This window comes from Melanerpes formicivorus, unplaced genomic scaffold (genome assembly GCF_026170545.1).
Source record: "Melanerpes formicivorus ecotype bairdi unplaced genomic scaffold, bMelFor1.0.p_v2 SCAF_3, whole genome shotgun sequence".
In the NCBI taxonomy this organism is placed as follows: Eukaryota; Metazoa; Chordata; class Aves; order Piciformes; family Picidae; genus Melanerpes; species Melanerpes formicivorus.
In genome coordinates, this window is record NW_027142355.1 from 32,458,117 (window position 1) to 32,477,897 (window position 19,781).

Genomic DNA, 19,781 nt, shown 5'->3' on the forward strand with positions numbered 1-19,781 from the left:
TGGTTAGGTTGTTGTTTGAGGAGATTAGATTGATCTGATACAACTTGGTCTTGACATATCTACAGAGAAGTAGACAGGTAGGTTAACAAAAGGTCTTAAGTGCTACCTAACTGTCATTACCGATATCCAAGACTCATATCCTCAAAACTCATAGCTACTAAAAATCTAAGTTCCCTGACTTTGATGTTTCTTCTAGGAAGTGTGGTTTTTTTTTTCCAAATGCCATCTGCACCCAGCAGGATTAAGAGTCTCAAACTGAAGTTATGCAGAAAATAAGATTTAATAGGAGAGATATGAAGAAGAAATAATTGTATCATTCATTCAGGACAGAGACCTTCAAAGCTTTAGTTGCTGCTCAGTGTCTGTATTTTCCATTAGAATGTCACTGGATGAAAAGAACAGATGGATCTCACACTGAACTTATATTCCTCTTTCTAAACTACCCTTTTAAGAGAGGAATTGAGTGTACAGCAGTGTAATGGTGCAGCTTGTTGTGATTAGTCACTAAAACATTAGGAACTACAGAGGCATTAATCGTAAACTGTAATTTTGTTTGGTTGGTTGGTTGTTTTTTTTTCCCCTTGAGGTACAGCATCTGCTAAGCACAAAAAGCACCAAACCACCAAGAAACAAATGCTAACCTGACTGGAGCTGTAATTTCTGACTTCCCTTATTTTTATAGCCTTGTTGACATTAAATGAAATGTTATGTGTATAATACTGCATTTCTCTTAGAATTTTTATCCCTGTTGTGTTTATAGGCTTTCATCTGTCACAGTTAACTCTTAACCAAGAAGAAAAGCTTTGCAGGCACCAAAGTGTAAGCACAAAATGAGGCAGTGGTGGCGCACATGTCAGACACTAATTCATATGTATGAATAGACTGTACCATCTAAAACTAGGCTGTTTCCCTGTGTCTTACTCTATGAAAAAGTAAGTTTTGAATTAGTACTGCACCAATCCTACAGTGCTGGTGATACATTTTTCTTGTGGATAAGTTTAATGCATTATCATCAGAGCAGTTCACGTTGAATTTGAGACTTCTGCTGGCATGCCCTGTCTCATGCAGATTTGGATTTGTAATGGAATACAGCTTTTCCTTAAAGCCAATTGCAAAGTATTTCTGCACTGCCCTGCCTTGACTCAATTTAACTCTTCCAGTACTTCAAATCTAGCCAACAGGTGTAGAGCTCTTCCAATGGTGACATGCACAGTGTGACAGAAACAGAGTCGAAGTTATATCACAAATAATAATAAAGTTGAAAGGTAGATAAACAAGGCTGACACTGTCATTCCCACAAACCCTGGAAGGACTGACTTTGAGGAAAGAGATTCTGCTAGTCTAAAATTATAATACTGACTTTTACTCAGAATCATAAAGATTGAAGGTAAGAAACCACCACACTGAAACCCTGATACTCCTACAATTCATGTTTCCTCACTTGATGAGATCATGAACCCATGTTAAAGTTTTTTTTTACCCAGAATGAGATTCGTACAGTTTAACATTTAACAAATACCATGTTAGCAGAAATTAAAGACTTGTAAAAGGAATGACACTGTAAGAGAACACATGGATCAGCTCCACTCCCACTAGCAGAAAACTAGACAGTTTGTCTACTTTCCAATGGTCCATATAGCGTCCAATTGCACCACCATATGCAGCAAACCACAAAACAGTTCCTAAGATGTACATTTGGTGAATGATGAAAAGCTTCAAGCATCATGTACTCTGGAAAAAGAGGAAGATCAAGAACATAACTAATGCCTAGGCACTTGAAACAGTGTGTGTGGTTGTGTGCATAAATGTATCCTGCACACAATGGAGATGAGCCTTGCTCTATCTTCCTTACTCAGCCCCAATCAGATAATTTTATGTATTTGTAAGACCCAAGCTTTCTCTTCTCCAGTATAAAACATCTTAGTCCTCAGAGACAGAGAGGAGGAGCCCTCTCTTAGGGCAGAAGGTTTGGTCCCTAAGTCAACTTTGTGGTCCTTCCCTAGACTTGCTCCAGCGTGTCTGCACCTCTCTTGTCCTGGAGAGCCCCTCACTGGACCCAGCACTTCAGCTGAACCTGCTGGCAATACTTTTCCTAACACCACCCTGGATGCTCTTAGCCATCTTTGATGCAAGGGTGCACTGGTGGCTGCTGACAGTTGTTTCAGGTTTCCTGGTGAAAATCCTGACAGTTTCATCCTTTACTGCTGGAAGTGGGATAATATTTTAACACATTTCCTAAGATCAGTATATTTTAAACTTGAAAATTTGGAATACATTATGCAAAATAAAGTACAATAGTTATGACTGTAGTTTTCCAAAGAACCTTATGAATGCAAATTAAACTTTCACATAATCAAAGTTTTAATGGTTGGGGTTTTTTTTTCAGTATCTTTCTCATTGGTAATCTTCTCTAATTCAAAGCTAACATTAATTAAATTTGGTGAAATTAGTTGTGAAATGCATTAAAAAATATAACTTTAAAACAGATAAACATTTTAAAGTATCCATTTTGTTACATCTCCCTTTCGTTATTTCTTTACTTTTTTTATCTTTTCAGAAGGAAAATGCCTTGCTTGAAAAAGCCTGAGTGAAAAAAGTATAATCTTTTGAAGTTTAAGTTCCTGGTCTTTGTAGTTTAAAGATTAGCTCTTTATTAGAAGATCTTGACTGCTGAGCAACCATTTTGTCAGTCCTATGAGAATTCTTTAAATTAAGTTTAGCCATGTATTGCTGAGAAGATTAAAAACATTTTTGAGGTCTAAAAGAAAAGACTGCCCTGGAAGAAAATTAGGACAGTAATTTTCATGATTTTCTTCCTGATGAAAACTATTCTAAAGTCATTTGTACACAGGGGCATGCACACATGTAAGTATCTATATCTATTTTTGTCTATATCTGTATCTACCTATATGCACACACAGTCAAGGCAAGGTGCACAAACATTTCAGCAATGGAGGTTTCAGTGTTAGCCTTAACATTAGCATTAGTATCAGTAAATACATGACAATTTTCCTTGTCACTCACGTCGTATCTGTACGATACAAGCATGCTTTGGAGAATATACACTGCTCACATAAAAGCTTGATACATTCACACAACATAGTCTTATCAGGACAGAAGGAAAGAGATCTGTACAAGATGTAGTACAGCTGATAAAGCTGGGGTTAGGCCATCTAATAACATCACAGAATGTCAGGCTGATTTCAGGTAAGATATAGGAAACAATAAAGGTAAATCCCACGCTGCTAGTGATGACTAGCAGGCTAGTAAGAGTAAAAATCAATGTGCTAAAAGCCCAAAACATCTGTCATGCCTTAGTGGAAACTATCCAATAGCTAATGCTAAGTACCTAATAGCTAAATACCTTATACCAAAATACCTGCTGTGACTGAGAGTCTTTGATCAGAAATTCTACTTCTCAAAGAGCTTCTGAAAATATCACCAAAGAATAGTTCAATAATCTCCAGAAAGCCGGAGCATACTGTAGCTTCTACAGAGATGCTGAACCATATTGCACAGTAATTCTCCTTTGAAGTAAATGAATGCTTTCTTTTCATACATGATGAACTTTTTACTTTAAAATGCAAACAAAAAGTGACATACAAATATGTATTATATACAGCTCCCTTCAAAAGATATGCTTGAAACACAGCAAATTCCAAAAGCCAAAGTAAAGATGGTGTATGCATTGTTACTGAAGTTTGAATGACTTTGATATCTGTGCATTTTCTTGGGAAATCCTTATGCTGTATGATTTCAAACAGCAGAAAGTTAGCAAGACAGAACAACTAAGCTCCATACCTTTCAAAGATTGTGTTACTGTGCAAGCCACTTCAGTCTTTTTTTCCCCTACCCTAAGACAGCAGATGTGTTCTTTATTTTCTATTCAATCCGTTTGAAGTCTCAGCCTCAGGCTTGATTTTGGGAAATCTTTTCCATCTTTGCACTTCCCTGTAAAGAATAGAGAAAGTATTTATTATTCCTGGAAAAAACAACAAAAAACAAAACCAGGCTACTTTGAGATGGACATCTAGTTGCTATTTGCAGTTTATTTAGGAATTACCATATGTCATTTTCTGTTTTAGTTGCATATACTGAAGAGACTACAATCTTTTCCTACTTATGTATTTTGAGGAAAATGTTCAAAGCCAGAAATCACAGTATCACAAATTGTCAAGGTTGGAAGAGACCTCAGGGATCATCAAGTCCAACCTGTCACCACAGACCCATGACTAGACCATGGCACCAAGTGCCACATCCAATCTCCTCTTGAACACCTTGAGGGATGGTGACTCCACCACCTCCCTGGGCAGCCCATTCCAGTGACTCTCTCAGTGAAGAACTTTCTGCTCACCTCGAGCCTAAACTTCCCCTGGTGCAGCTTGAGACTGTGTCCCCTTGTTCTGGTGCTGGCTGCCTGGGAGAAGAGACCAACCCCTTCCTGGCTACAACTACCCTTCAGGTAGTTGTAGAGGGCAATGAGGTCACCCCTGAGCCTCCTCTTCTCCTTGAAGAATCTTGAAGAACCCTTGGGAACTGTGCTCATTGGCACAATGAAAACAGAACATGAACTTTTATTTAATATCACTTACCTGTAAATTACACCATGGATTGGTAAGAATACAAGGAAACGCAGCAGAGATGGTGTAGCAGATATATTCACCTTTTATACTGAATGAGACAGAAATTCACACAAAACCCCCAGTGAGCTCATGTGAAGTTTCACATAATACCTGAGTAGGGTAACAAAACTAAGGTAATGATAATTCTAAAAGACTTGCAACTGTGGTTTAGTATTCTTGATGCACAGTATTTATGCAGACTTTCATATACACTTATGGAAAACTGAAATTTATCTTCCCAAGGAATGGAACTGTCAGTGAACTGAAGAATTTTGTGATTTTTGTGACCTGATTGTCTGGACAAAATGAGTAAGTGTAGGCATCCACAGCTATTGTGATGTATGGGAAATAGCTAATATAGGACTACACAAATTGCTTTCTACAGACATTATGTATTTAGGGTTTCTCCTTCATTTTGTTATGAGAAGGCTGTGGCTTCATGAGTTTAAATAACTATATGGATTTGCCTGTATGCATCCATGGAATATGGACTGGGCTGGTGAGAAACTGCAATTTTGACTCAGGAGAGAATCTGGGCAACTTTCAGCTTCATTTGAAGTGACACTCATGTCATCTGTCTTGTAGTATAGACCTTATATCCTTGTAACAGTTTACAGAGTAAAAAGTTTCATAGGAAAGTTAAGCATTTTAATTTTGGGAACTAGATTCACAGGAAATTTGAGATCTGCTTCCTCAGAGGAACAGCTAATTTTATATTCACCCAATCCATGATCTGATGCAACTGCTTCTTAAAAATCCTAGTGTAATTTAGGGTAATCCAATGTCCTAAATTACAAGCTGAGGACTGGTATCAAGAGCTCACAGTACCAGTCAGTGGTCAACAGACTGTAAAATACTCTTGACTTCTCTCCTGCTACAGTTGTCAGAAATGAGTATTTTTGTTTCTAGGGAAAAATCTGTCTGAGCTCATGAGAAGCACCTAATTTGGTACTTTGGCATTTGCAAAAATGTCTGAATAATTTCCCAAAAATATTGGAATCATGAAAGAGATCAGGCATAGAAAATAGTCTCAATGACCAAACTACAAGATATTGAAAATACACTTGTAAGACACAGAATTTCAACCCTGAGTCTTGCAATATGCTCTATTTTAAGCTCTGTAATTAAAATTACCTTCCCAATGTGTTTCATTCACTTTGGAGAGTTTGGAATTCAACAAGAGCACCATTCAGCCTGATGGTGTATGACTCTTAAAGTCTTACTTTCATTGGAAAAAAAAAAAGTCAGTATCGTGGGAAATGATTTGCATCATTTGGGAGCAATGAAAAGGATCTTGCATGCATCAGCTTCATGGGTGATAGGCTTGGATGTAGTCAGAGTTTAAATTATCTCTGCAAATATCCATGCAGAATCCAAGTAACCCTGGATTTTTAGATGGTTAGCACTGCTAGCCTTCTTACAGCAGCACAGCTGCAGCAAGATTTTTCAAAGGAAGAGTACTCTTAAGCTATTTTAATGCATTACCCTCAACCAGGTAAGCTTCCACAGCAGCAGAGCTGGAGGGCAAATGAATTGTTCTTTTTGGTAAAATTTGTTGTTGGAATGTGAGTTTCATTGTTTGCTTTATTCTAAAGCAGCACTTGGAGCACGGAGTAACATATGGTCATTTCTGTATGTTTACAAGGAAAACCATTTTCCAAATAAACAGCCATTAGCAAAACAATAGGGGCTTCTAATCTTATTAATCCTCTAAAAGATTGCTGAGACTGGGTAGGGGTACATAAAGCTCAGGCTGGCCTGTGTCTCCATTTTATTATAATAACAGAAAGCTGTTGCCCCCGATCCATATTCCCCTTCCCTCCATGTGGATGCAATGAGTGTTTGTTGTAGGAAATACAAAGTGAGGTCAGTGGTTGCTGTTCCTCCACAAGTGCTGCAGGCTGCAGCTATGCCTCTTTCATCCTTGTGGCTGGATCTTAAATGACTTGTGCTTCTAACAGGAATCAAATACCCAGGGATATAGGTAGGTGCATGAGCTGCACACACCAACAGACAGTGGAAGCTTTCCAGTATAACAGCTGATGATTACAAACACGCAGGGTGCTGAATGCATTTTGTTTCTGCTTCTTGCACATTTTCTGCTCCCGTTTTGTTTTGCTAAGTCCCCGGATCCAGTGAAGATGTCTGAATCAGCCAAAGGGAGAGACAGGGATGTTCTGTGCAGTGCAGAGACACCCACTGGTATATTTAAAGAAAAAAATTACCCTGCCTCAAACTGTGTATGACAGCCATCTTAACTTCTGGCACTAAAACTGGAAACTGAAATTACTGAACATTAGAGAATAACATCCTTCAGAGAGCATCCTGAACATTAAATATGCTGTGGTACTACGTAGCTGCCTGTACTACACATCTGAGGGCACACCAAGCACCCTACCACTTGCTTCAGCCAATCACCTTAAAACTGACCTTTGCCATTTACTGCTTCTAGCTGCAAAACGCACCCTAAGGCAATTTTGGAATCAAACACCGTTCAGGAGCTGGAGTGGTTTTATGGTTCTCCTTCTAAGAATGCAGCTGTCTAAAACCTGCAGCTTAGGTGAGGTCTGCCAGATTGTCAGACCTCACTAGTATTTTAAATGCCTTCTGTTCTGTTACTATATGCTGTTTGCCAGTCTGTGTAATGTAACCCCTGCTATCCACTCTTTATTCCCTCCCTCTCCCCTTTTCTTTACCTTTCTGCATTTTACCTTTCTGGCATGCAACTTCTCTCCCTGTTGCTTTGAAAGCACACCCACCGTGACAGCTTTTCTCTTCTGCATGTTTGTGTACATATACAATGCTCAGTATTGGATTAAGACACAGGAATTAGACCCAAGCCTAAATCTCTGACTCTGGAATGATTAAATGAGAATCTGCTAGGTTGCAGGGTTTTTTTATGAACTATCTTTTTTACCCTTGAACAACAAGCTCCTGATCCATATGGCTGCAGGAGTATGACCTCACTGTAACTGATGTAATGGAATTTGCTGCGACCTGCAGACTGTAAAGCCAGAAGGTTGGTGGTATCCTCTATTTAACTATAGGAGGCAGTTAAAAACTTTCAGATGTGCAAGAACCACCCAACATGATGGCTAAAACTGAAGGAGTCCTGACATTTCCTCTTGCCTCTCCTAACCTCAAGTTACTGTGAAAAAGTAGTCATAGAATCAACAAGCTTGGAAAAGACCTCTAGGATCATCAAGTCCAACATGTCACCCAAGACCTCATGCCTACTAGACCATGGCACCAAGTGCCATGTCCAATCCCCTCTTCAACACCTCCAGGGATGGCAATTCCACCACCTCCCTGGGCAGCCTATTCCAATGGCTAACAACACACTCTGTGAAGAATTTTCTCCTCACCTCTAGCCTAAACTTCCCCTGGCACAGCTTGAGACTGTGTGATACTCCAGGTATCTCTCTATGGCAAAGACCTAGTTTCTCCTAAGATGAAACACATCCACTTTGGTGTTAGTCTGAACTGAAAGATTTCATTACAGAGCAAGGAGGGAGCTCAGGCCATGAGGCTGAGGGCCTTAACCTAGCTGAAGTTTTCTGCTCTGGTCCTTACTGAGTTGTACACAGCATAACCTACTCAAGTGTAACCTGTGCTCTGCCAGGTAGTGACTGTGTGTTATCTGTCACTCTGTAAATATGAAGGGCCAGGGTTGTAGGCCCTGCTTCTCCCCCAAGGTGTGTTTCACATACAGTGAGAAGCCACGTCTCATCATTTTACAGGTTCCCCATTCCTCACAAGTTCTTCCTGATGTCTGAAGTTTGGAAGCTTGCAACTCCCCAGTGGCTCATTTCTCCACACTTTGCTCTTCCCCAAGCAGATAAACAGTATGCAGCAAGCCCCCCACTTATTTTAGGAGAGTGCACCTTCCTCCCTGTGCAATCATACAGCCCTTTTGTCTTTTTTCCCCTCTAGGAGTTCTGCAGTAAAAAAAAAACACCTTTGCAAATCCCCAGGACTTGGGCTCATGGGAGAGGCTGACACTTTAAAAATAACTATCTAGCCTCTGTGGTAAAGAATAGTAATTAAGAAATGTGATCTTGCATAGAAGATATATATATATATATATATATGAAGTCCAGGAAATAAAGAGAAGCTTATGAAAAATCCTGCCATTCCAAAATTTGAGAGGAGTACGTTAAGACAAAATTTGACCCTGGCTCTGTTGGGCACACCTCTTAGGAATTCCAAGCATCATGCCTCTTGTCCAGTTGTGGCCTCGAGGCCCATCTCATCTCTTGCCTCTTTTTCTGCCCTCAGCTCATATGGAAGCAGGTAAGACACACGGCCCGACTCTGGGCACCAGCTTCGTGCGGGCTTCACCCTTCCTTCGGGCATGAGCAGAGCGTACGCCTATGCTTGCGGGTGGGTGCGAGTGTGAGACGGGGGGGGGGCTGCACATGCTCACTGGACAGCGCGGAACGCTGCCTCACCTGCAGTCGGGTGTCACAGCAGGCGGGACAGGCTGGGACAGAGGGACGCAGGGAACCCTCCGCCTTCCAGGCATTGCTCACCCTCGCCCCTCCTAGTCCGACGAGGCGACCCTCCCGCTGCCTCTCACCCCGCTCCGCCACCCTCCGAGACCACGCACCCATCGCAGCCAGGGCTACGGGCTGCTACGCTCTTCGTCCGCCTCACCTCCTCTCAACAGGCCTCCTCACTCTGATTTTTCCTCACTCCACTCCTCCCTTCCCACTCCCCAGGGCTCTCCTCGCTCTCACCGCATCACTCCGCCTTCACCTATCTCCCTTCACCTATCTCCCCTCCCCATCTCCCTCCCATCCCCATCTTTCCTCCCTCGCCGCTGCCTGCTCTCTCCACCTTGCTCGCCCCTCACCTCTCCCCTCAGCTCCGCGTTCTCCCCTCACCACCGCGCTCGCTCACGCGCGCGCACGAGTGACATCACCCTTGTCCAATCAGCCGCCGCCGCTCCCCGCGCCCCGCTCGGCCCCGGCAGCCCCGATTGCGGCGGCGGGGGGGGGGGGGGGCGCGCGTGGGCGGCTGTCAGGCGGGCGCGCGGGCGGCGGGCCGTGCCGAGCCGTGCCGTGCCAAAGCCAAGCCAAGGCAAACCATCCCGTCCCAGGTGTGCGCGGCTGAGACGAGACGCCACGGGGTGACAGCCCGGCTGCGCGACTGCACAGCACAGGTAGGGCACGGCTCGCTCTGGATCGGGTGCCGCTCGCTTTGCGTACCGGTGTCCCGCTGTAGAGGCACGAGAAAGAGCCGTCGCCGCGGCGGTCCCTACTGTGAAGCAGCAGCGAACCCAGCAGCGGGTGGTCCTGGGGAGGGGCACTGCGGCGGGTGGGTTGCACGGGTGGGTGCTCTGCCGCGGCGGGGTGTCAACTTTCCTGATGTGGCCAGAGGGACCGGGGGAGCTGGAGCAGGTGTGAGGTAGCGGCCGGCCGCGGCCTTTCGTCCCGTGACTGAGCGGCAGGAGAGCCTCGAGCACTCCCGGGGTCTGCGGAGGGTACCGGAGCCCGGGCCTGGGCGGCGGGGCCCGCTCCTGTGAGGCGGCTGGGGGCGGCAGCCGTAACGCAGCGCGGGAAGCAAGGGGGGGGGGGCGGACGACAGGCGGAGACGCCCCCTCCTAGGGCATTGCAGATGGGGATGGGATTACTCGGACCCCCGGGCTGCTGAAAGTGGGACGCCTTCTCTGCGTAATCTTGTCGCCAATGCTGTCCCTTCGCGGGCTTGGCGCGGGGAGAGGCGAGCTGCCGTGTGTCCGTGCTGTGGGTGCCGTGCGGCTCACCGGAGAGGCTGGGGGAGGGTGCCGCAGGGAAAACCCAATTCTCGGTGTCGGCTCTAACGTTTGCCGGCGTGCGTAGGGATTTTGGCGGCGTGTGGCAAAACGCGTCCGTGCCGTGTTCGCACAGTGCATCGTTTCAGCACCGGTGCTGCTGTTAATGCGGGCTGTCTACCACAGCAGTCCGCATATCCACAGGCAGCCTCGCTCCATCGCATTTGCTTGTTTGTGTTTTGGGTGTATTTAATAGTAGTCAATGATTATTTTTTTAAATATTCCACCTTCTTGCAGTAAAAATAATAGTGTTTCACTTGATTTTCCCCTTGTAAAATGCTAATGATGCTGCTTTTCCTGTGTCACTTTTCCCGTAAATGGCAGTAATTCAGATTGACTGTAGTAACACCTGCTGGTGAGAGTGGAAACACCACTTGCGGACATTGCCATTGCTGAGCTCTGCTTTCAGTCACCTGGAGAGGCTGAGCTGCAGGCTGAGGGGCTCTTTAGAAATTCCATCTGCTCTGTGAAGCACTATTTAATTCTGCTTATAAAACCTACCGGAGATTATCTATGCAGTTAATCAGCCATGCTCCATTTAGTAATGAAAGTAAACTTTGACCTGTGAGCTCAGAATGTTTTCAGTGGTTATTAAATTAAAGCCCATAACAAAATATTTAAAGAGGTCTTTAAAGTTTTAAAAACAAGCCATTATGTAATTACTGGTGTGTACAACTTAGGCAAAGAATTGCCTAAAAATGCAGCCAGCTCTGCCGATAACACTTTACTTAGTATCAGTCTATGTCAGTGCATGAATAAAATTACTTGTAAACCAGTGAAAATAATGATCACAGAACTGAATGGGAGTCAAGTTATAAAAATTCTCAGTTTTTCTCTTCTGCCATTAGCAACTTTTGCAGTGCAGATACTGTACAGATCCCTATAAAAGGATGATCTTTGTCACATGCTGTAAAAACAATAAAATAGACCAAAATCCCTTTAATAACAGCTTCCCTTAATGTTGCAGGAGCCTGTTGCTTTTGTTTGTTTGCTTACCTCTGAATGTTATTATCAGCATCAGGTGCTTAGTCTTGCATTTTTGTTTAGTGATAGTTGTCATTCCATAAAAATATACTTTATTTATCCCTAAACTTGACAAAATGTAAAATACTTATGTCTTTGTCCATGTTGGTGTTACCTACAGTGCTGGTCAAAATGAACAAGAGATTTCTAGGTCTACATCTGACAGACACCAAAAAATAGTGCAGCCTCCACACAGCTGTATGATAAGGCAAAAACTTAATTGATTGCATAGAATCTTAAACACCATATGTAGATGTAATCCCACATTAAAGGTTACGGAACAAAGAATATATAAATGTGGTTTTGAGCATGTCTTTCTGATACAGTCTTAACTACGTTACCTTTCTCTCTGTGGCGACCCTGTCTCAGGTACTGCACAGGATGGATGAAGCTTACTTAACACAATTTGCTGTTTTTCATTGATCACTATGCAAAGCCATGATTTATGTAGACACTTACATAGTCCACATTACTCAGCTCAGCTTTGAAGACCGCTGATAGCATCTATATGGGCTTTGCTGAAATCAGTACACATTCGGAATGCCTCACAAATAATTGGTAGTATATCAAATGCTACCTGAGAAGAAACAAGACTTTTACAGATAGTGAACACAGGCAGAAAGAGGGTTAGGTAGGAAGTGTTAACTCTTTTTTGGTGTCCAGTTTGAAATTGCTACAATTTTTTATAAACATGTTTGCTCAAGCTACAGCTGCTGCTGCTTTCGGTAACGGTGGTCCACACACCTGTGAATGTATCAGCAAAGTGTACTGAAAAAGAGGAATTCACAATGAATTATAAACTATGGAAATATTGGGCAAAATGGAGTGTATGACAGTAAGAGAAATGCAGGAAACTGCGAAAGGCAGGATTTCAGCCTGTGAAGCCGTTGTGGCATATTACAGAGCACCTATTCCTTTTTCTTTCTGCCTCATGCACCACACGTGTTCTTCAGTAGGCAAGACAGGAGTCCTGCCTGCATTGTTATGTATCACCTTTGGTGCATGTTCATCTTTGGCACTGAATGAGGCAAGGTAACTTTGAAGAAGAAATAAATGTTTATTGAAATACTGTATAAAAAGGTACACACTCAAAGTGAATTAAGGTTGCACAGACAATAGTGTTCTTTATTTTCTGGCTTTTGAGTGGTTGACTTAGTACCCTTAATAATATTCTTTCATGCTGTTCTCAGATAAAATGTGCATGTATATCCCATAAATTGCCTGAAAATCTAGAAAATTAAGCTTAAGGGAATAAAAATCCCCCTAAAAAATAAAAAACAAAGCCAAAAAAAAAAAGCTCACGTTGGACTCACAATGGTTGCTAACAGTTTGAATCCTTTGAAAAAGCTGCTGAACTTTCAGTGTTATGAATTGCATTATGGGAGTGCTGTCCCAGTGGTAAAGCAGGATGGCATATTTTGAAGGTGACGAGAGACTCAAGTCCTTACTGTTCTAGGCTTTAGAGAGGATGTGTCATGGTGGATCAGGGCTCTTTTGCCAGTCTTCTGCAAGTACAATCCTTTTCACTTTGTCCTTTATACGTCTCCAAATGACAGTCTTGTTATCCTCCTGTAACCAGTCTCAGTCTTCATTTTTTAGGCATTTCTTGTCCTGACAATTCAAAATTTGTCTTCTGTTTTTTGCAGTCATTCCTACCTCTCTTGTCTTTTCCCTTTTAGCATTCTTTACATTTTCTTTATTCCCCAGAGCTTCTGCAGCAGTCCAATCCAGTGTCCTTCTCTTCTCAGTTTCCAGTGACTTTTTCTCTGCTTTTACTAAACATTGATCTCAATTTTTACTCTTCTTCGTAGACCATAAAGTGACTTTTGTTCTGCACTGAAACAACACAATAGTTTCTTACGTGTTTTGGTACATTTTTAGAGATACAGGGAACATCATAGAATTAACTCAAAGCTTCCCTATGCTGATGGCTTCAAAACATAGTCACTAGCATTTTTTGAAGTAAAAGACACTTGCTGAAAGAAAAAAGTGATCTGTATTTCCTCCGTTGTTCCTTTAAAAAATTGACCTCTTGAATTAATATTTCAGTGAGTTATGCAAGCACATGTTTCTGTACATGCATAGGCAGAAAGCAGAGACGGACAGGATGCTTATTTTGCCAAAGTTGTAAGTAGTAGTAAACATTAGAAATGCTGAACAACTTAAATAGTCTTAATTATGAGAAGAAATCAACTGTTCTGACTGGAGCATATACTGTAGTTTTGCTTAATTTTGTCCTTTGTGGACCCCAGAACTAACTAATGGTTTTGGTTTGTCTATAATCATTGGTGGTTGGTTGGGTTTTGTTTTTGTTTTTCACTTAAAGATTTATTTTACAGCTACTTCAGAGAAATATTTTCAGAAAGAAGATTTAAGTGTCACACTGAATTGAGATCTGAGTAAAACTGACTGGTGAAGTTACCACTGCACCACAGTATTTTGCTTACATAAGGTTGTCCATTTGATGAGATGAAAATACTGTTTGCAATAATTTAGCAGCTCTCATGTCTGACATGAGGGGTATGGGTGTATTATTGGTTGTACCACAGACTGAATATTATAATTGATGTGAAACAATATGTAGAACCATTTTCATATCTGTTGAATTTTCTTAGGAGTTCCTATGATCAGTGCAGTGTTGAAGACATAAATACACGTATTTGACAAGTTCTTTGCTTGCCTTTATGTAATACTTTTGTAATTGATATACAGTGGTCAGATTGTGTTGTTTCCATGCAAAGGAGTTAGCTTGTAGCATAGAGGCCATGATTTAGTCATGAGATGAGTGTTCTTTTTATAGGTTTATTGGAAAATTTCTACTTTATCATATATAGTTCACTTTTTTTCCCAGTTTAGCAAATCATTTGAATACAAACATAAGTAATTTGCTGTTGATTCCTGCCCTAGCCCGTACTCAAAGTTGTTAGGCATGTACTTGAATGTACTGCTGTGTTAGTTTCTTCATTAATCTGAGTAATGTGCTTCATCTTAACAGCAGCTAAATTTACTTGCAAAAATCAAAGAAAGATGTTGATATATTACATCAAGCATTGGAACAGATTACTTGGGGAGGCATTTGCCCTCCTTTGAAGTTTTCAAGACTTGGATAAATCCCCCAGCAGTCTGATCTGATGTCTTAGCTGACTCTGCTTTGAGCAGGAGTTGGGGCTAGAAACCTGACATCACTTAAAACATGCATTATCCTATGGCAGTCAGTCTCTATCAGGGGCAAATATCAATATATGTTCTGAGAAGTACTTTGTGATAGGGAAGGGAGAGGTATGCCAACAGGCAAATGATTAATGTACAAAATGTAATGTTACATACAGAATCCTGTTTTTTACTTTTTCATTGGTAATGGCATTTAAATGCACTTCTGGATTTGCTCTGTGCATTAATTAGGCTTGATGTTATATTATAGGTCTCTTTTCCAGGAGATAACAAGATTCAGGAGCTTGGCCAATGTAATAAAATGTATACTTTTATATATTTTATAATTTAATATCTTGGGTGGTGGTATCTCCAAACACCGCTGTAAGTTATTTACACAGTGTATTTACAGGCTTTATTTGGTTGTGGGTATCACATTCCACATATACAGACAGTTAAATGGTTCAAGCACAGATCTAACATTTCCAATGCAGCGATTCAAATTGGAAATACAGGTTCTGTGATCTGTGGTTTTCCCACAAATGGGATCCTGTGGCAGATTAGCTGAGTACTCACAACTTGCTCCTCTGTCTGGTATCTTCCCAGATGCTGTGGGTATAATTCGAGCAGTCCTCGACTTGGAGAGGGCTAGGGGCCTCTCTCGTATACTGTAGACTCTTCTGGGATTCAGTTCCCTTTGAGCTTTTTGCCTTTCTGCCTTGGTCCTGGGTGAAGTTGTTGGTCTGCTAGGGTGGATTCTTCAGCTGCTACTTGGGCAGCATTTGGCTCTTGTCTCTTTGTGGTAAGAACAAGGCCTGGGTGTAGTTGGTCTGCTAGAGCAGACCCTTCAACTGCTGATAACTGGAACTGTAGGATGGGGCATATCCAACATGGCCAGGGACACACACAGTTCACAGCTGTGTTGCAAAGTTAATCACACGTGCTATGTGTTTATCTGGACCTCAGGAAGTGTCCAGGTTTGCACATGCACAGGTGCTTACAAGGCTAATCACACATGCTATACATTTATGCCTTGACCATCTGGACCCCAGGAACTGTCCAGGTTAGCACTTTCACAGGTGTTTAACCCAAAGTCTGGGCTAGGGCATGTTTTGGGGTTTGACCTTTCAGGACAGTCAGTTAACGTGCACAGGATCACAGAATCACAGAATGTGATCTGTTGTAATGAGTGGTAGTGTTTGAATAAAGATACTGCATCAGTTCCATTGGAAGAAAGAGTCCATTTTATTAATACAGCTGGTTTATATTACACAACTTTTATATTTGAAAGGAAATCTCACACAATCTGAATGAAATTATTTAAAGACTAGATGTTGATAAGTGGCTGTTAATGTTGTCATAGCGTACCTGGTTAATGGGCTAATCTTTTTGGGAATGATCAGTGCTTGCTGAATGAGGGCAAGAACTTGGTATTCTGCTTCAACCAGAGGGATGGGACAATCAGAGAGAGTGACTGGTTCTAACACATCAGCTGCAGTGAATGTAAGATTTACTACAACTCAGAAAGAAGGCCATGTAATTTTAAACTTCTGTAAACTCAACTGATAAATTTTGAGTGCCTGCTTATAATTCAGCTAATACATGATACTGTATTAAATACATAATTTTTTTTGGAAAGCTATCTTGGTTTTATTATTGTCATAAATTCCCCTTTCAAGTCTATTTTTGTTTTTCATTTTGGCTGTTCTTCAGGCTTTTCATATTCAAGCTAATTTCAAAATAATGTCTTTACTTTCTTTTGTGGGAAAAGAGACACAGCCTTATACCCTAAATATTTCTTAATGAAGACTTCCTTCTAGATGATTGCTAACTAGCGTGCTTTCTTTGAAACTTGCAATAAAGCTGACTTTGCTTTGATAGAGACAGTCAGCTGTCTTGTCAAATACTCACTGGTAAACCTAAAATAAAGTTGAAAAAAAAAAAATGTCTCAGTGTTTTGAGAAACAGCCCAGGGAGGTGGTGGAGTCAGCATCACTAGAGGTGTTTAGGAAGAGACTGGATGGGGCGCTCGGTGACATTGTTTAGTTGATTAGATAGCGTTGGGTGATAGGCTGGACTCAGTCTCAGAGGTCTTTTCCAACCTGGTCCTATTCTCTCCTCCTCTCTCCTCCTCTCTCCTCCTCTCTCCTCCTCTCTCCTCCTCTCTCCTCCTCTCTCCTCCTCTCTCCTCCTCTCTCCTCCTCTCTCCTCCTCTCTCCTCCTCTCTCCTCCTCTCTCCTCCTCTCTCCTCCTCTCTCCTCCTCTCTCCTCCTCTCTCCTCCTCTCTCCTCCTCTCTCCTCCTCTCTCCTCCTCTCTCCTCCTCTCTCCTCCTCTCTCCTCCTCTCTCCTCCTCTCTCCTCCTCTCTCCTCCTCTCTCCTCCTCTCTCCTCCTCTCTCCTCCTCTCTCCTCCTCTCTCCTCCTCTCTCCTCCTCTCTCCTCCTCTCTCCTCCTCTCTCCTCCTCTCTCCTCCTCTATTCATTTACCAGTCATTATGAGTGAGCTTTTAAAAATGTCTGGTAGAATAACTTACCTTCTGATAAGGCTTGCCATTTATAGAAGTTAGAAGACTCACTGCTGTTGCTAGTAGTACTGTTTAAAAACACAATATTGCTTTTTGTTCGCTCTGAATGTTTTTGAGCAAAGATGAAAGAAAATGGCAATGATTAAGATAAATGAGAAAGAGCAGCTAGAAATACACATTTTTTTTAATTTTCTATATTTCTTCCTGTAAAGAATTAGGCTATTACTCTTTTGTACTATTGCCAGAAACCCAGCTCCCCTTTTCATCAGCTGTCTGCAGTTTAGTTCTTTTATAAAACGTTGGAATATTGAACAGTTTCCACTTAGATTTTCATTATAGAGGAACTCTAAGGTACACCCCAGAGTCGATGGCTGATGAAATAGTTCCTGGGAAGCCAGGCATTCTGAAATACTCCTTTGTCACTTCCTGAACTCTCTTTACTTTTGATTTTTTATTATACCTTTTCCTCCTGAGTTTCCTGGCCCCGTAATTTTTCAAAGTATTCTAGCATGCTGGTGTTTTGAAAAAGTAGACAGTTCTGTCAGTTTCACTAGGTGTAGCAATGGTGTTCCTGGAAAAGGCATTGTCAGGCCAATCACAATGGCGAAATTAGCCTACAGCTGGACTGTAATATGTTGTTTTCAACTAGAGACTGCTAAATGTGAAAGTTCAGCATTATCCTAGCATAGAAAAATATGTATGAACTTCTTTTTGGTTTCTTTCATGTCTTGCTTGACTCTTTATGTAACACCCAAGAACTGTGCCAGCCTCTGCAAAAAAAAACACACTAAGGAATAACAAGTGGAATCGTGCCAGTGCTGACCGCTTTTCTAAACAAGTAGAGTGATAGGTCAGTTATAATTTGTTTAAGCATCTTCCATTTCAGTTTTGCATTATGTCTTGTCAGTTGCATACTGAGTTTTGGGGTTTGTTGTAGTTTTGTGGGTTTTTTTTTGTTTGTTGTTTTTTTTAAGTCTGTGTGAAAAAGAAAAGGCTTATCACAGAATCATTGAGAGAATGCTGAATAAGTTCTTTGGCTCATCACCATAGTTCATTGCCTTTTTTATGTCTTGATTTGTGTTGTTGAAAAGTAGATTTTTGCAATGTTTGCTTATGCATTAACTGAAAAATTACAGTCTGTGCTGGATAACTTCTATCACAACCAATTTATTTAAACATTCTCATGTTTTTATAAATGGTTTATTTGTGTAAGCATAGTATTATCAATTTAGATAACTAATTTCATTTTAAGTAGCTGATATTCACAAAGTGAGAACCTGGAAATCATTGACAAAACCTAATTGGTGTTGTTTTTAGATTGCATAATGGAAAAATGCACAACTGTCTCATCTGATATGCTGATCTGGCCTCATTCAGCCACCATTATGTTGCTGTATGTTTATATATATATATGCAAACATGCATAGTTTTTGGTGGGTTTTACAGTATCACAGTATAACTTAGCTTGGAAAGGACCTCGAGGATCATTGAGTCCAACCTATCAACACAGACCTCATGACTAGACCATGGCACCAAGTGCCACGTCCAATCTCCTCTTGAACACCTCCAAGGACGGTGACTCCACCACCTCCCTGGGCAGCCCGTTCCAATGACGAATGACTCGCTCGGTGAAGAACTTCGTCCTCACCTCGAGTCTAAACCTCCCCTGGCACAGCTTGAGACTGTGTCCCCTTGTTCTGGTGCTGGTTGCCTGGGAGAAGAGGCCAACCCCTTCCTGGCTACAACCACCTTTCAGGTAGTTGTAGAGGGCAATGAGGTCACCCCTGAGCCTCCTCTTCTCCAGGCTAAACAATCCCAGCTCCCACAGCCTCTCCTCATAGGGCTTGTGTTCAAGGCCTCTCCCCAGCTTTCTTTCCCTTCTCTGGACACGTTCAAGTGTTTCGATGTCCTCCTTAAACTGAGGGGCCCAGAACTGGAGACAGTACTCAAGGTGTGGCCTAACCAAAGCAGGGTACAGGGGCACAATGACTTCCCTGCTCCTGCTGGCCACACTATTCCTAATACAGGCCAGGATGCCATTGGCCCTCTTGGCCACCTGGGCACACTGTTGGCTCATATTCAGGCGGCTGTCGATCAGCACCCCCAGGTCCCTCTCTGTTTGAGAGCTCTCCAGCCACTCCAACCCCAGCCTGTAGCTCTGCATGGGGTTGCCGTGGCCAAAGTGCAGCACTCGGCACTTGGACTTGTTAAATGTCATCCCATTGGATTCTGCCCATCTGTCCAGTCTGTCAAGGTCCCTCTGCAGAGCCTTTCTACCTTCTAACTGACTGACGTCTGCTCCTAACTTGGTGTCATCTGCAAACTTGCTGATGACTGACTCGAATAGACTGAAGAAGAAAGTTCTCCTTAATAAATGCCACAAAATAATAAAAGAGAAGCAAATAATCTCCAGCAGGATGATTTAAAAAAAAATAGTTTAGAAGTTGCCAATTGCACTATTAAAATGTAATGTTAAAATGTAAACATTATTTTGGGGTACTTATATTGTGTTATGGAAATTAACAAGAATAAGAAAGTACGCTTGGTAATGGATGCTTTTGGTTCTTCAGGGGACCTTCTGCCAATGTGCGTATTAAATGAGTCATTACTTGAGGGATTTTCTTGAACTGAAGTGTTTCTCCCAGGTC

The 19,781-nt window shown here is 42.0% G+C and overlaps 1 protein-coding gene and 1 long non-coding RNA gene across 3 annotated transcripts in view; one reads left to right on the plus strand and one right to left on the minus strand.

The window, feature by feature from the left end:
• LOC137458897 (uncharacterized) overlaps window positions 1–9,557 on the minus strand; it is a 47,368-nt gene extending 37,811 nt beyond the window's left edge. Inside the window, exons 1-2 of one of the 2 annotated variants that reach the window (XR_010992003.1) lie at window positions 9,478–9,557; window positions 3,802–3,951 (exon numbers count right to left, since the gene is read on the minus strand). This is a non-coding gene — a long non-coding RNA (uncharacterized lncRNA). Of the gene's footprint in view, window positions 1–3,801; window positions 3,952–9,073; window positions 9,370–9,477 lie in introns of those variants that run through there. The other variant, XR_010992009.1, reaches the window with a different exon arrangement.
• A 92-nt stretch (window positions 9,558–9,649) lies between these two features.
• The window catches only part of CNTN1 (contactin 1), a 253,887-nt gene continuing 243,755 nt past the window's right edge, over window positions 9,650–19,781 (plus strand). Inside the window, exon 1 of the mRNA XM_068170206.1 lies at window positions 9,650–9,786. The gene's annotated coding sequence lies outside the window, so the exon portion shown is untranslated. The remainder of the gene's footprint in view (window positions 9,787–19,781) is intronic.